Below are 15,537 nucleotides of genomic sequence, written 5' to 3'. Positions count from 1 at the left end.
TTCCGTGTGTTATATAAAAGCAACCACATGAGAAATGGAATAAGAAAAGCAACACCGTGAGGAAAAGAATGCTGGGAAATAGAATAGTATGAAGCGAAAAACGAATAACGAAAGTGATATTTTGCAAGGAAGGAATTTTGTTCAAAATATGCTTTGGAATATACGTATTTTCTCTCTCAGACTTCCAAGAGTGTGGCGTATTCTTTTTTCTCTCTCATATCAATGCAGTCATGTGTGCTATACTGCACCGGTAGACAATTTTGAAATTGCTGATGCCAGAACTTTTGGCTTTACAAGCTGTGTGTGAATCAGATGTGACTAATTCTATTCTCTAGTCACATATCTCCACACCTTAACAACAGCTTTTAATACATCTCGAAGATGCTCCACAACAGCAAGACTCGAGTTACGGACACATGCGCTGCTAAAAATCATTAGTAGTGCAGAATATATGAGAAATATAGTAAGAAGTATAGATAACATCAGGGCAATACCATGTGTGCCGCATTTGCCTATGTCTTCAAGTTTCTGACACTGTGACGAGATAAAACATTCTTATTAACATCGATTACTGAGGTAATGGACTTTGTCCGTCGTCTGGGATTATAAATAAAGAGCACAGCATTTCAAAAGCTGGATTTGTTTCTGCCCTCAGGCTCCTATTCTGTCGGGTTCCTTAAAAATAGCTAACCTTAATCCAGTAATTTATCCAGTTTTCGAAACGTTGTGTTTTTTTAGAATACCAGATGATGGATAAAATCCATCTCACTATCATATATTGCAAAACCCTTTAGAATCTATATACGTATATTTACGACTGAAAAGTATCTGCAAGCAAAATGAAATTCTTGTTGGAGTAGTGCTGGAGGAGATATATTACCATCAGACGCACGTTTAACTGACGGACTGACCGTGATGTGATGATATACATTATATCATGAGAAATTTCTGTTTAGCCCTTTGAAGCCAAAGCTCATCTAACTACCATTTAAAGTTTCAGTTCCTATCGCTATATATTCTCTTTCAACAAAACGCAGAAAATATTAACACTGAGAAAGTGACACAAGATTAACTGAAGAATTGGAGTTTTCATGGCGGCGAAGATGTCGATGGGTTGTGACGCCGTGTGGTCTTGTAAGAGGTTGCCACCATTTCGGAGGAACTTATCGCCTCATGTCTTCAGGGTGTAAATGGAGGCGATACGTTCCTACGAAACGTTGGTAACCTCATACAAGACCACACGGCGTCACAATCCAAAATATCACTGTCGACGTTGTGTATGATAATCTGCATGGTTTAAAATTAAAGTTAAAACTTTTTTCGCGAGTAGACCTAAATCGAAGTTTCTTGTGTTGAGCTTCAAACTATTTTCAAAACATCAGTTATTATGCGCATTCATTATCTGACTGTAACTGTCTTCAGCATATAGACACACTCTTTGAAATGATTTAAACTGTGCGCCATTGATATTATTGGTTTGGTTAGGGCCGTAAAGATTATCTCTAAGGAACTTCAGAAGGTAAGGAGAAAACCGCTTATAACGGAATCCAGAAGGATCTGGAAAGTTTCGGTTTCCTTTCAACGCATTTACTTCCAGATGGAATTAAATACTACACGATATACAGAATGTCGCGAAAAGATGTATACACACACATTCAGTAAATGAAATAAATACATTTTATCAAACTAAACCATCACATACGTCAGCATTGGCAATTATTGTAGGCCTTCAACATGACCACTGTTAGCTTCGTGGCACAGTTGACAGTGATGAGCAACTGATTGACAAGCGGCCGCCAAAGTTGCTGTTGTGTATACATATTTTTGGGGCATACTGTATATCCGCGTGTTCGTGTATTTATTATCCAAATCGCAAAAAAAGGTTTTCGTGTTTTCTCCTTTATATATATTTTTGTCGTTGTTTCTCTTTATCTTGATTTTTACATTTTGTTTCGTGCAATTGGAAGTTGAGAAACGGGTGAAACATAAGAACCTGAGTATAGGGACGCAACGAATAGCAACATGAAGTTTTATGTCGTATCGGTATTGGATCAACAGAAACAGTAAAAAATGTGCCAGCAAGAATTCAGATGCACCAACAGGAAGGCACACCTTTCTTGATACAGATGATACCCATATTTTGAGCATTGTACGTTCTGTAAAAAAATGCTTTCCCCCTCAGAAGCTTGAAACCGTATGGAGGGAGTTACATTTTGGCGGACAAAGACAAAAATCCGAAAACATTTTATGTTAACAACAACAATGAATAAGGAATAAATTTAAATGCATTCATTCCTTAACTCGCTAATTACGAGTACTCTCCGGATGCTAAGAATGGAAAACTTTATCACACTTTATTTCCTTTTTGGGCATAGGATAGATCTTAACGTTTTATATTTCACCTTTCCAATTGGGTTTATCGACATTACTTACAAGACTAATTAAAATTTAGTGACTTAAGAAGTATTTTACGGACGCTTTATGACGTAATCTCCAGTTCTTGTGCTTTTTTTGACCTTTATAAATAGCCTTTTGAAAGAAATGTTACCTGAATATTAGAGCCCGTATCTCTTTTTAAGTATGGTTTACAATAGAGTTGAATTATGGAGTATAGTGATCATTATTTGCCATGTACACGTAGAATTCAAATTCACATTATAGTACGTCTCACGTTTTGAAGTAAAAAGAAACTGGCGCCCAGGCTTACTAGTTATTTATGGCCAATATGCTCGTATTCCATTCCATGATGTCATTATAATGGGAGCGTAACATACACGACACCCCCGGTATTGCTCTGCTGTCGTTGCTTGTACTATTTTGTCTTTCTTGTCACTCAAATTGAAACGTGATGGATTATTTTCCCTACATTATTGACAAACTCATTTCTCATTCTCCGAAACACGCAAACAAAATAATGGCGTTGAACTGTCGTTTCTAACACTCCGTTCCCTTTCCCCCCACACTGTGACAGAGTGTAAGGTTGTGAAATATGGCTATGAACAGAGGCCAGAAAAATAAGACATCAACGTAATATCAAAATTTCTATTAGAAACTTGCTTCTCCATTTTTGTTTTAAAAACTCATTAACTGCCAATTTGAAATCATTGTTTGCTCAACATAGATGCAAACATTTAGAATACCGACTTTGTTCTAGAGTGTAGGTATATTTAGCCAAAAGCGAAATGGAGTTTCTAGAACAGATGGTAAATTGAGTATCACTATTTTCCTCAACTGAATTTGTAAAAAAGTTTAGTAATGTTAAAAATTCCCTTTTTCAGTTTTTGAAATTTCAAAAACCACAACTGTTTTATGAAGCATTGTTTTATAAATTTAGTTTTCTGCCATCTAAGATAGAGTAAGTACAATAGGTAATAGAGCGTCTGACTTGTAGTTTTTTGCAATCCGACTACTTTGGTTTATGTATCGACTTTTCTGACTAAGGAAGTAATAGGGTTTTTTTTCTTCATACAAATGAATACGCGTACAGTAATCTGAAATGGGTCACTGTCTCTTAGTCTCCCTTTCAGTCGTATTCTAGGTCATCATTCGAATTTATATAAACTCAGGACTCGATATATCGTCATTGAAAGGGCGCTTATTCATTGCGTCGTGTCTGATTTGTTATAATAGACTTACAAATATAAGTTATCGATATAATCCAACGTTTTGTGATAGACTTCATAATGAAGAGTGAGGATTTTTTGTATTTTATTGTATTAGTCCAGTAAGTAAAGGAGACTATGGAACTTTTCGAGAAGTCCTAATCTGCGGTTCCTGTTAATGCATGGCTGACCCCTGGTTTACGGGTTCCTACAGTCTTTTGAATACACCAAGCATTGGAGTCCACACACAGAAATTCACAAATTCAGAATGGGAGTGGAATTTCGTACTGACTTCTTTTAAAATAAGTTACTTTTTCAGACTCTGGCGTCACTTTTCAATTTGCAATAATAAGGTGTGTGTATTTTAGCTCCCATTTTTTTATATAGACTTATACATACACATGATAAGACTAATAATAGCCTATGTTTTCGTGTAGTTCTTAGCAATATTTCACAAAATTTACTTCAGTAAGAGTGCATATTTGGACGTACGATTTGATGTTTTTGAGGCGGCGATTATGAAGATGGCTGTCTTTTGGGTTCTTGTCCCGTGTAGTCTGGTAGAAGTTTGCCGACTTTTCAGAGATACTTGCTGCATCCATCGTCTCCCAAACATCGTCATACTCTTGGTTTTCCTACAAATACACATTCATTTTCGAATAGTTAATAATATTCTGTTAGAAAAAAATTAAAAATGTTCCTGACGTCACAACTACGATTCTCCCTAATTTAGAGCAAGTATTGGTAACGTGTTATAGTTCGACTCTCGCGAGAACTAGACAGCCAGTAGCTTTGAAAGTCTATATAATAGCCAAATTGTAGACACACGAGCATAGATCAAAATTCTCTGTAGAGAGGCTATTACCTTTTTACATATTATTTGATATCTTTTCATTTTTTGTTCATTACAAGGAGTTGCATGATTGCTGGCAGGCTTGCAGTGTTAGCCTGCATTACAGATTCCACGGCGAGTTAGTTCTGGGTCGGTCTGACAGACGGAGATTAATGATAGTGAAGAGCAGTGTTGCGGACGTTAGCATCTGAGAGTAGATGCCCCTCATGTTGACATGGTGTGGTCCAGGAGTTAGATATGTAGGTAACTTAACTGATAGGAATAAATCTTACAGTCTTGGATGAGTATTTAATATGTTTTAAGCAGATGTGGAATGGATGCAAAAGTGGTTCGTTTTGGTAGCTGATTAGAACTCCGGTACTGACGATTTGGCTTGTTACTGGTGAGGTACTCGGTGAGGTCTGGGTTCGCGCTAGAGGCAACCCATGTATGATTTGTCATGAACAAAGGGGCTCTGGGACAGGCTTTTCTCCGAGTTCTTCGGTTTTACCCTGTCATTTTAATGCCATTTTCACTCATGTAGCATCTGGTGACGTATAACCAACGTCAGCATAAGCTAAGTTAAATGTTCTTACTGGAGCATAATACCGTTACCTTGTGTTGCAACAACAAAAATATCCATATTACAATTGTTGCAGTAAAGTCATGCATTTCTTCTGAGGGATAATTTTCAAGAACCGTAATTTCATATTCGAAGATTTCGTTGTTCTTTCGACTTTTAGTGGATATAGGACTTTTAAGGAAGAAAGTTCGTAGAAGCCCACTAGAGGCGAATATCATGATTCTGTCTTCGAATTATATGGCGCATTAAGGTGATTAATAATGAGGATTAAAAGTCAGTTTCTACTAGTGGATGTGTTATTGATGCAACACTCAAATGATCACTCAAGGACAAGACGTTCCATACAAATCGTAAGCTACGTATCAAAAACTTCAGAAGGCAGGAAATTAATATTGACAACCTCGGTTGTACCAAACAGATTTTTATTTGAGACGACTTGATATGAGGGTTACCATCTGTGAAGAAGAAAACTAATTTGAATAAAATTAAAAATGAAAAGAAGTCGAAATGAAGCCGTATTTACAAAAAAACAGCTTTTGTTACATACAGACCTGCTCGGGCTGTTTGCTTTGCATAACATGAAAGCATTCTTTGACTTACAGCATAGACGTTCAAACTTATTACGTTGTAATGTAACACGGGTCCTAGCCGTGCCTGAAAGAAAACTCCTATTTAAAGAAAGAACAAAGAAAAGTGCCTCTGTGTGCTTGTACCACCATCGACACAAAAAGTCTTCGGTATCTTCTGAAACGGCGAACATCTTTACTTTTTCCTTATTTAAAAGGAAGTTATCCTCTACTCTCCTTTCATTCTTTTTTTAATTTTCTTGTACGGTGTAAAGCCCACATCAAAGGATGGGTAAGAAGAATGAAGTAGCGAACGCGACATCATGCTAAGAAGATACGTTAGTGAGAACTGAGATATGTTGGCAAGACTCAACAGAGCATCAGCTCAAAGGGAATTTGAGCAGCAACTTTACTCTGATGTCCCAACTGAGGAAGCGATTTCTAGTTTAAAAAGAGAAGGGGGGGGGGTGCGCGTTAAAAGTTAAAATCGTGCAGTGGCAACCTTTCCTTTATGTGGTTGGGGCATTTTTTCCTTCCTTTTATATGGTGAAGAAGGCTGAGCTTCCGGGAGTAAAAAACCACAGGGGTACATCAAATCTGATATATCGACTCAAGTATAAAAAAAGTACAATTATATCATGCAAATAGTGTTTTCTGTCCAACGATAATTGATTAAATTAATAACAAGCGGTAAATGAAAACTTAGGCCTATATAAGCGACACTGATTTTAGAATAAGTAATTCTAAGACGAAAGGGCATCCTGAAATCTATGTTACCGTAATTCTGAAAATTCCTGGCTTAAATGCAGTAGTAGTAGTAATTTATGAAGTAGGTAACGCTAAAACATGCTGTTACATTTCACATGTGAGTTAGTTGGCATGATGTTTGGTTTTGTTAGGTACAAGAAAAGTTATGTTTCTTGTATCGGAACCTAATAATGAATTTCCACAAGCATATACCGATATTAATCTGTCTCGCTCTGTATTCCTTGAGCGGTTCTCTGAAAAGTATTTCGGTAATGAAACCAAAGGTGTGATCTGAAATTCTGAGTTTATTTTAAGGTTTGTTTTTGTGGGATAATGCCGTCTTCTGGGTTGTAGCACCGTGTAGACTGGTAGAAGTTTACCAACGTTTCAGAGGCTCTTGCTGCCTCCATTTTCAGGGCGAAGAGTCATCGCTACATGGCGTTATAACCCAGAATACAATCATCTTCGTACTCACTTCCCGTGCAAACGTCAAATTCTACAGAGTTGTTATGCTTTGTAACATGGAATGCGCGCCAGTGAGATCTGTTGTAAAATTACCACTTAGAAAACCATGGCGTTAGGCGGATACTATTAAAATGGATTTTAAGGAAGAGGATGGGAGGGTGTGGACTGGATTCATTGGGCTACTAAAATTCATGTGTACGTTTGATATAACTCAAATTTAGGTGGTTGGCTTCCAAGGTAGAATAAGAATTTTTAATGAGCAAATCCGTAGTATAAATTAAAATGATATATCAAAGTATAAGAACTAGATTGACACCAGTTCTGCTCTGACTGTAATGTGTTTTCCTCTAGCCTTTATATATAAGTTATGCCGATGTGAGTTACAGAGTCGGAGAAGACATCAAAGCTTTGAGTAAAGAGGAAGGTGAGTAGAGCAAAGAGTCACGTATAGGCAGGGATGTCAAAAGGCTATTTAAATCTTTAAAACTAAATACTATTCTTACATTGCATCCAGAGTTATTTAAACTATAAAAGAGTATTAACCTGCCACAGTAACCGGTCTAGTATCCCGTAAGGGGTGGGAAATATCTCTTGCGTTTCTATTCAGTCTATGGTGTACTTTCTTTTCAGCCGTGAGAAACATAATTACGCATATTTTGAATCTCTCTGAAAGTAATAAGAGTGCTTTCAATTCTATGTTGTAGTTACATATTTTAAATCTGGCTACTTTCTTTCACATGTTTTATCGTGAAAAGATGCAGCATATTAATTTGCGTCACAACTGAGTCGTTCATTCCTATACTCAACACTTATTGTAGCGTGGACCTATGTGGGATTTTTCTGGCATACAAAACAACATAAAATATTGTAACTGTCAGCGTGTGTAGTCTCAAATATGGGACCAGGAAATCTATCACGGTCATGATTGGAACATATCCAGAGCCGATTCAGTGCACTTCCTAAGAGTTAACAGTTAAACATTTGTTTTGCTGCAATAGACAGAAGTACATGTACATAGAAGGCCACGGATTAGTGAACAGTCTTTTGTCTCAAAGCATTGCTACTAGAAAGCAGCATATACAAATTCAAATTAACTAATGTTTTGCAACAATAAATTAAAGTTATTTCTTATCTTTATCTAATTAAGGTATATAATACGATTTCATGTCCCAAAATCTCGTATGAGATTTGATATCGAGGTTGTAAAAACTATAAATAACACAAATCCTTTAATAACATTACCGTGGCAACGGGTAAAGTGTTATCCCATAAATCCCAAACTCCCTTAAGAGCAAAGTATTACCACACACAGACAAAAGTTATAACAACGCACACATTTATACATATCATTGCATAAGGCTGAAAATCCCTTAACAACAGCATATGATGACCAACAAACATTGTTGTGTAGATATCTTCCCACTAGCCTTCACAAACATCTTTTAAAACAAACTAAGCATCACACAAGTTCTCCCGGAATCTTGTATTTTTAGATAAAATACAGTACATAGTAATACAAGATATATTTACAATACTTGAATAATGATAAAAAATACAAAGTAAATTATCCTTTAAAACCCCTGAATGGAACTCTTGTGAATTCTTCTTCAAAGTCAATATTATTGAGCGTATGACTGCACGATACAAGTGCGATGTTAGCTGTGCATACAGTCCGCTTCGTTAAACTGTGTGGTTTGAAAGAGGGCACGCGGCACGCCGTAGCCCCGCCTGCAAACAAGGACACACTTGTTGGATTATCTGTCTGTGCATTTCCTTTTGCGGGCCGCTTAGGTATACATACCATAATTGTGAAAGAAGTAAATAGAGTACTTAAACAATAAAAACTCTTTATTTATTTTCTCCGAGAATAATTTGTTTTATTTATTTTTTGTTTTTTATTTTCTGAATAATGATGTCAGATATTGCACTCCGAAACCACGTCTGTCGCTCTGAGAGAAGAACACAAATTAATAACATTGAGAAAATTGCACAATAAGACTTTCATAATTTGTACTCTTCACCAGAAAAACTGGGGTTATCAAATGAAGGAAGGTGGGATAAAAGGGGGGTATGCAGCACGAATAGCAGAGATGAGATATGCATTTATTTTAGTCGGAAAACTTGAAGGAAGCAGATCACTTCGAAGATGTGGGGAGGATAATAATACGATAGAGCTTAAAATAGGATGCGGCCTAGATCCGGTGGAAGAATGTAGTGCTCTATTCAGCTCTTCTTGTGGCATCACTGTAATATTGTTAACACCAGACCAATGAATTGTAAATAATATCAACGGAGAAACGTCCGATGCAGGTTTATACTAATTATCTCTTTTCATTAATCAAGCCATCTCTGAAAGGGGCGTATCGCGTTGTTTGTATATCCCTGATGTAATGGCAGCAGGTTACTTAAAGAGAGAAGAGATCAGTTCCTTTTACTTTTGCCCACACAAAGATCTACCTCCAACCATCGCCACAGTCGAAGAAGGTACGTCGCGTTTGAAATACGTCTTTTGCTACCAAGCAATATGCTGATGTCTAAACCTTAATTACATTTGGAGTTGATTTCTCACAGATGTTACGGCGCATATAGGAACGTATACAAAGTATGGTGAGAGATGGAAAATTCTTAGAAATTTGCTTCCTCTCTATTCGTAATTTGAATTTCCGTCTTCTGACAGATACTGTGTGTGTCATATGAAGAATTTCAGTCTTATAGACGATAAAGAGAACGTACAGACACAGAAAAGATGAGACGAATACGGTGAAAATCTTTTTTGATGAAAGTACAGATGAATTTGATAGCCTTAATAAGAGACGTAGAAAGCATACAAAGGTAGCCTATATTCACGTTCCTTTAGAGGAACAAAATACTCATTTGTTTAGTGACCCGTACTTCAGTAACCTTTATTGAATTTAGAGGCGTGTACTCTAGATGTAGTCTGTGTCAGTGTTTCGTTGGACTACGTTTTAAGTAATAAATGGAGCACAGTGAATTAGTCGTCAGACTCGCATTCAGGTCATGGAATCGAATTTCGGTATTAATTAATGAACATTTTGATGCTTTTCCCCAGTCCCTACATATGTAGGCGTAACGATAATTCGCTCACGAAGACTGTGGTGTGGATGTAAATGCGCATGATGCAGCACCTGCGAAGAATGGAAAACCTAGTTCACGGTGAACTGACCTTTCTAGCAAAAATGGAGGCACTCTGTGAACTGCGCTTGCAAGAACCTCGCCAATAGTGGCCAATAGGAGGCCTGCATCTTGTCACAGCCTTCCAGGCATGTGTTTACATTCACTTATAGTCACCGTGAACGAGTCTAGTATCTCTCTCTAAGTCATTCAAATTTATACTGTAATTACCCAAACATTCAATGGCTCCATAATCCTGCCAGGCTTGTACTTGAATAACAAGCGGGGAAGTTACAATTTATTTTGACAAAATACTCCGAAGGATACCATCGTGTTGAAGGTTTGGTACCGAACGAATTGTCTTTATAGAGCTGTATCTCTGTAAGAAAACAAATGAATTACCTTGCGTTCTCAGAAGTTGAAAATACTTTCTCCTCGTAAGGCGGGCGCTGCAGATATTAGCGAAGATGAAGGCCATGCCCAAACTCATAGAAATTTCCCTTCATATGCGTACAACTTCCACTTTCGGGGATGATCCGCATCGAAAGCCGAAAAGCGAAGTAGAATATTGAAGTTCAGCCGCGAAAACCTAAGGAAAAGAATTTACCTTAGCAGCAGAGGAGCTCTTACATTATTTGTTACATGGTATACCTATTTTGTGATATCTGAGATGATGAAGATGACTTGTTTTCTGGGTTGTTGCGCCGTGTGGTTTGGTAGAAGTTTACTGGCATTTCAGAGGTGCTTGCTGCTTCCATCATCAGGCCGGAACAACCCGTAAGAGAGTCACATGTAATCTGTTTTGTGTGATAGGATACTGCGGTGTTATATCACAAATGAACTAACTGCAGAACAAACTTCGAAATATTAGATGTGGCACTAATTTAAACATGATAACAGCATGAATATTGTACATACTCTGGAAACATAATAGCATTGTCTGCCCTGTAGGAGTGATATAATGGTTAAATACGTATTATCAGTGAACAGCTTTTGCCAATATTGCACAAACTGCGCGGTTGGAGTTGTGTCTACTACATTGAAATTCCAACAAACAAGAAATTTGAGACGAAATCAGTGTTACAGAATCTTTCTTATGGAATTTGTATTGGAGAAAAATGTGATATGTTTATACAGATTTTCCTGTTTTCCATTGTCATTATTTCATTGTTTGTTGTCGTTTTCCCATTGAAATTAGTGTTATTAATTGCAACGCAGCCACACTTAAATATGTAATGAAACATTACTCTGGAGACCATACAGTAATGACGGATAATTAGTACAGACTGTTCAGAACATTCCCATCAAGATACATTTGGTAATGAACAAGTTAAAATGGTTGTATACCATATTACAGGTTTTAATTAGCCCTGTAGTTTACACGCCAGTGAGTCATAAAACTCGGAACAAGTGGAACAGAAATGTAGAACTTTATCTACCATCAGTGAGACCTACTAAATCATATGTGTGGTTAAGTAGCCTGTGTAGAAGCGGTCTTGAGAAATAATTTCCACAAGGCTGGACAGGTCAACAGGCATGTTCCTTAATTATTCTGCTACGAGTTGTTTTAGACGCATGTATGTCGCTTGGTCTTTTGGTGATTTTGATCAGTGACTTGTACGGTTTTGTGTAGGAATCACACACAGTCCTTGACATTAGACTGCGTTATCCGAACCCAAAAATGTTACTGTTCACTGTCACGTTCTCACTCAGTCTGGAGTTCTGCATTTTGGTTTTAATCGCTCACTGACATTGACATTTATAGGTCGATTGGTTACAGTTCTGTGTATTAACATTCATCTTAGCATTCTGTGCTTTCATTTAAAACTATACCACTTTATCTCATCTTTAATATCCCCTGTTTTATTATTTATTTCTTCTCATATATTTCCTCACTGACCGTTTCCATTTCTCTTCGTATTTGTTTAAATATAACCCAGTTTCTGCAGTTTGTCGTTAGCTTCATTTGTGTTTATCCTTCTAATTCCAATTTCTGGCTCAGTGTTTGTAAATCTTTGTCTACCAACTTCTCTCTCCAACTTCTAGTTTCCTCAGATCTCAGTAGTTAGTCGCTCATGTACATAAAGATTAATTAAATTTGATTAAAACCGGCAGGTGACTGTAGCATTAAAAGACAGTGTGTGAGTCCCATTGCAACTGTGGAAGGCATTTTAGTAAGCTGTGGATGGTAAATAATTCAATCACCCATGGATATCAGGAGTTATTTATGTAAAGACTTTCTCATCTGAGTTGATTATAACGTTGTTGCGGTTGCCACGAACGTTAACCCTCGTTATCTTGTTAACAACGCCTGGCTGGCTGTAACTGCAGTTTGTGAAAAACAGCATTCCCGGGTCCCTGCTATTGATACCAGTGGATGAATTCCAAAATTCTTTACGACTTTTAACGTGGTACGTAACTGCCGGTTGCCAACTACCACCAGTGTTTTATCAAGAGTTTAACAAGCCAATCTGAAGGAAATTTCTTGCAAATACAACCTCAACAAGCTACAAATGGATTAACATGTTTGACTATTTGTTCCTTACGACTCTCCTACAAGTGTTTTATATTGAGCAACAAAAAATATCCAACTTCAAAGTGTGATGACGAAAGTTGGTATGGTGGCGGCATCTTTTTGAAGTTCCACTAACTTCCCGTGACTCCGATGATGAACAGTTCTGTCGCGGAAAGGGGTCCTATCTCATTTTAAATACGTGACAAGCGGCTAAACCCTGTGACCTCAAGCCAACTGAAGCAAGCACAAACACATAGCTTACTGATGAATGTATTCTTTAACCTTGGTATCACTAGCTCCAAAATCTACCGACATTCTCTTTACTTGGCCTGTGCCAAGTATTTGGTGGAACACTTCCAGGTCCAGATACAACTGCAATATTTAATCGTAATGCCGGTGTTACTGAAAACTTAAAAATTGTTTGATTGGCGATTCTTACATTTATCCTTGCATACCGTAACAATGAGTCGTGCCCGAAATATTATCCTCCCATCTACAACTGTCTTCTTTCGAGTTTCCAACCAAAATATTGTACATATTTATAATTTCCCCCACGTGTGCTGCCTTCCCTGACGCATTCCTGTCCAATTCACGTTTCTGCAACGAATTTACCAAATTTACATTTTAATATTATCTTTGCCTGTATTATCCAGCTCGAAGGTTGACCTCAGCTCGACATTGTGCGTCCCGTCAAAGAAGTGGGACAAAATTGTAATCTTGAGATTTAGTATAGAACATTACTGAATGCCAATCAAAGTAACACAGTTTCTCTGCAGGAAAGAATATTCTAGATTCTTATTATACATGCATGTGCAAAACAATTCAGAATGAAAAAGTCTTTAATATTTATATCTCGTGTTTATTTTGTTTGCTCTATTCTTTTTGTTCTACTGCACTCTTTTATTAAGTCGCCGTTTTCAGCATCTGCTGCTTTGTACGTTTTTATTTGTTTCTGCCATCTTAGATTCTTGGGGAATTATATTAAGGAATAAGATGGTTCTGCTGTATACTGCAGACAGAATAATATCTGCGGATATCAAAATAATTTAATGGTGGTGATAATGTGTCTGATAAGCTTCTTAGTTGCGTGCTTTAACCACGGGCAACGTAAATTAATTTATTATGTTATGAAATGAATCGTTTTACCTTTTCTATGGATTATCAGAAATATTTGTATTTCCAACGCCAGAGACTTGTGTTTCAGACCCTCGTCTCTTGGTTCGCCGCACGAAGTAGGGCAAATAGCTGTAAATTGCGTATGCTGTCCTCTGTTTTGCTGCTGTTATTATAGAAACAATTGCTGATTCTGTCACGAAATTTAACGAAGTTTAATTGTTGCAGAAGAGCTGTTGAAATAAAAGTCGTGTGGAACACGATGTTATACGCCAAATTAACGTAGGCCTACTATGTGACGCTTATTAACGAGATAGCTAAGAGCACTTGGAAACATGTAATGTTAAGCAACATGAACGAGTGCGATATTGACTGACTGGGTTGTTTAACGACGGTGTTTCAAACTCAGAAGTTACAGAGAGTTGAGTGAGGTGTGAAGATAACGGTCTGAGGCAATGGACCTTGTGCGCTTGCACACCGGGACCATGGGTTTGAGTCCCACTCAAGGCATGAATGTTTGTCTGCGTCTTTCTGTGTTGTGCTGTTTTCACTAATATATCTCAACTCATAAACAAATTATCTTACTGTTTAACTCTACATAAATAATTCAGTTATAAAGCGTTGATAAATAAATCTAGAATCAATAGATTTTGATGGACACTGTTCGATATATGAGGTAGGCCTGTGTTAGATCTGTATATAGTTTCGGTAATTGCTTGTATTCCCATCTTCAGGTGACTGTCAATATAGGCCTACTTACAGTCTTGTTTTCCATATTAATTGCAACGGTCGAGATCGAACTCGGAATTGTTTGTTTGGTAATCACTAACATTTGTCACAGCCAGTCACCAACTCCCGAAACGTCGTGTGGGCTGTATCTGTATCTCTCAGAGAGAGGACTATGTCCAACATATTAGCGTATTGATACGTTGCTGTGCCTAATTGAAGAAACGTCTAAGGTAACATTGTATAAACAAAATACAACACTGATAAAATCATGTACCATATCTAGTCTTTATACAGATGTACAGTAATTAATTCTGGCTTTACGAAGCTTTTCTCCAGTGCAGTGCAATCTCAGTGTGCGCCTACATAGCAACAGAACATCAGGGTTCTTTCCTGTCAAAGGAATTCAAAATAACAAGTGGATAATGCATTAAATAAAAGTAAAGGAAAGGTAAAAGCAACGATTTTGGACTCATTGAAAGCATTGCATTTGTGTTCAGATAACTTTTAAAGGATGTTGATAAATTTCACTTTGAAAATTCACTTCACATTTAATGAATGAGATTCGTATGTAAGAGAAACAGAGGCAAAACTCTGTAAGAAAACGAAAGCACGAATGTGTATGTGCACATAGAATGTTTCTGTGTTGTGGAGTGAGATGGGGAGTATATTTCACGACATCACACAAGTTTGGATCTCTCTGCCTGTCCTCTGAGGCCCTTCACACTGCACCCACGTTTATACCAAAGGAAAACACACTTTGGAAGTTACCATAGACTTTATTTACGAACCCCTATCTATATAATCACTTTGATGTATTCGCTACCCAAGTTTTCTTCAGTTCACTAATGCATCAACTTTCCTGAAAACATACAGCCACTGTTGATGCAAACTTTTGTTATGGTTCAGTTTGGTCTTCAATTCAACTTGTTTGTTTTGTTTTCCTAAAAGGGGGAGGGTGCTAGTTATTCTTATTTAAATACATTTGTTGGCATCGTAGCTCAGGTGTGGTGTTTCTGACTTGTTTTCTGGAGACACCTCTTTATAATCCATGCCCAGATTGACTATATCGTCTCAGGATTGTTATATTAATCAGTAAATAGAAATATATATTATCTCACGAACAATGGAAGTACGCTAAAATACTACAAACGGAACCGAAACATGGGCAAAGTTGGTACCGAATGGATAAAATGTTGGACAAAAGAAAGATATACATTCCATTTAAAACGCATCCCCACTGCACATGAACTCCT

Source organism: Zootermopsis nevadensis, unplaced genomic scaffold (assembly GCF_977971745.1).
Source record: "Zootermopsis nevadensis isolate Lab colony 2312 unplaced genomic scaffold, Znev_1.0 Znev_ptg000029l, whole genome shotgun sequence".
NCBI lineage: Eukaryota > Metazoa > Arthropoda > Insecta > Blattodea > Termopsidae > Zootermopsis > Zootermopsis nevadensis.
This window is presented reverse-complemented; position numbering follows the sequence as displayed.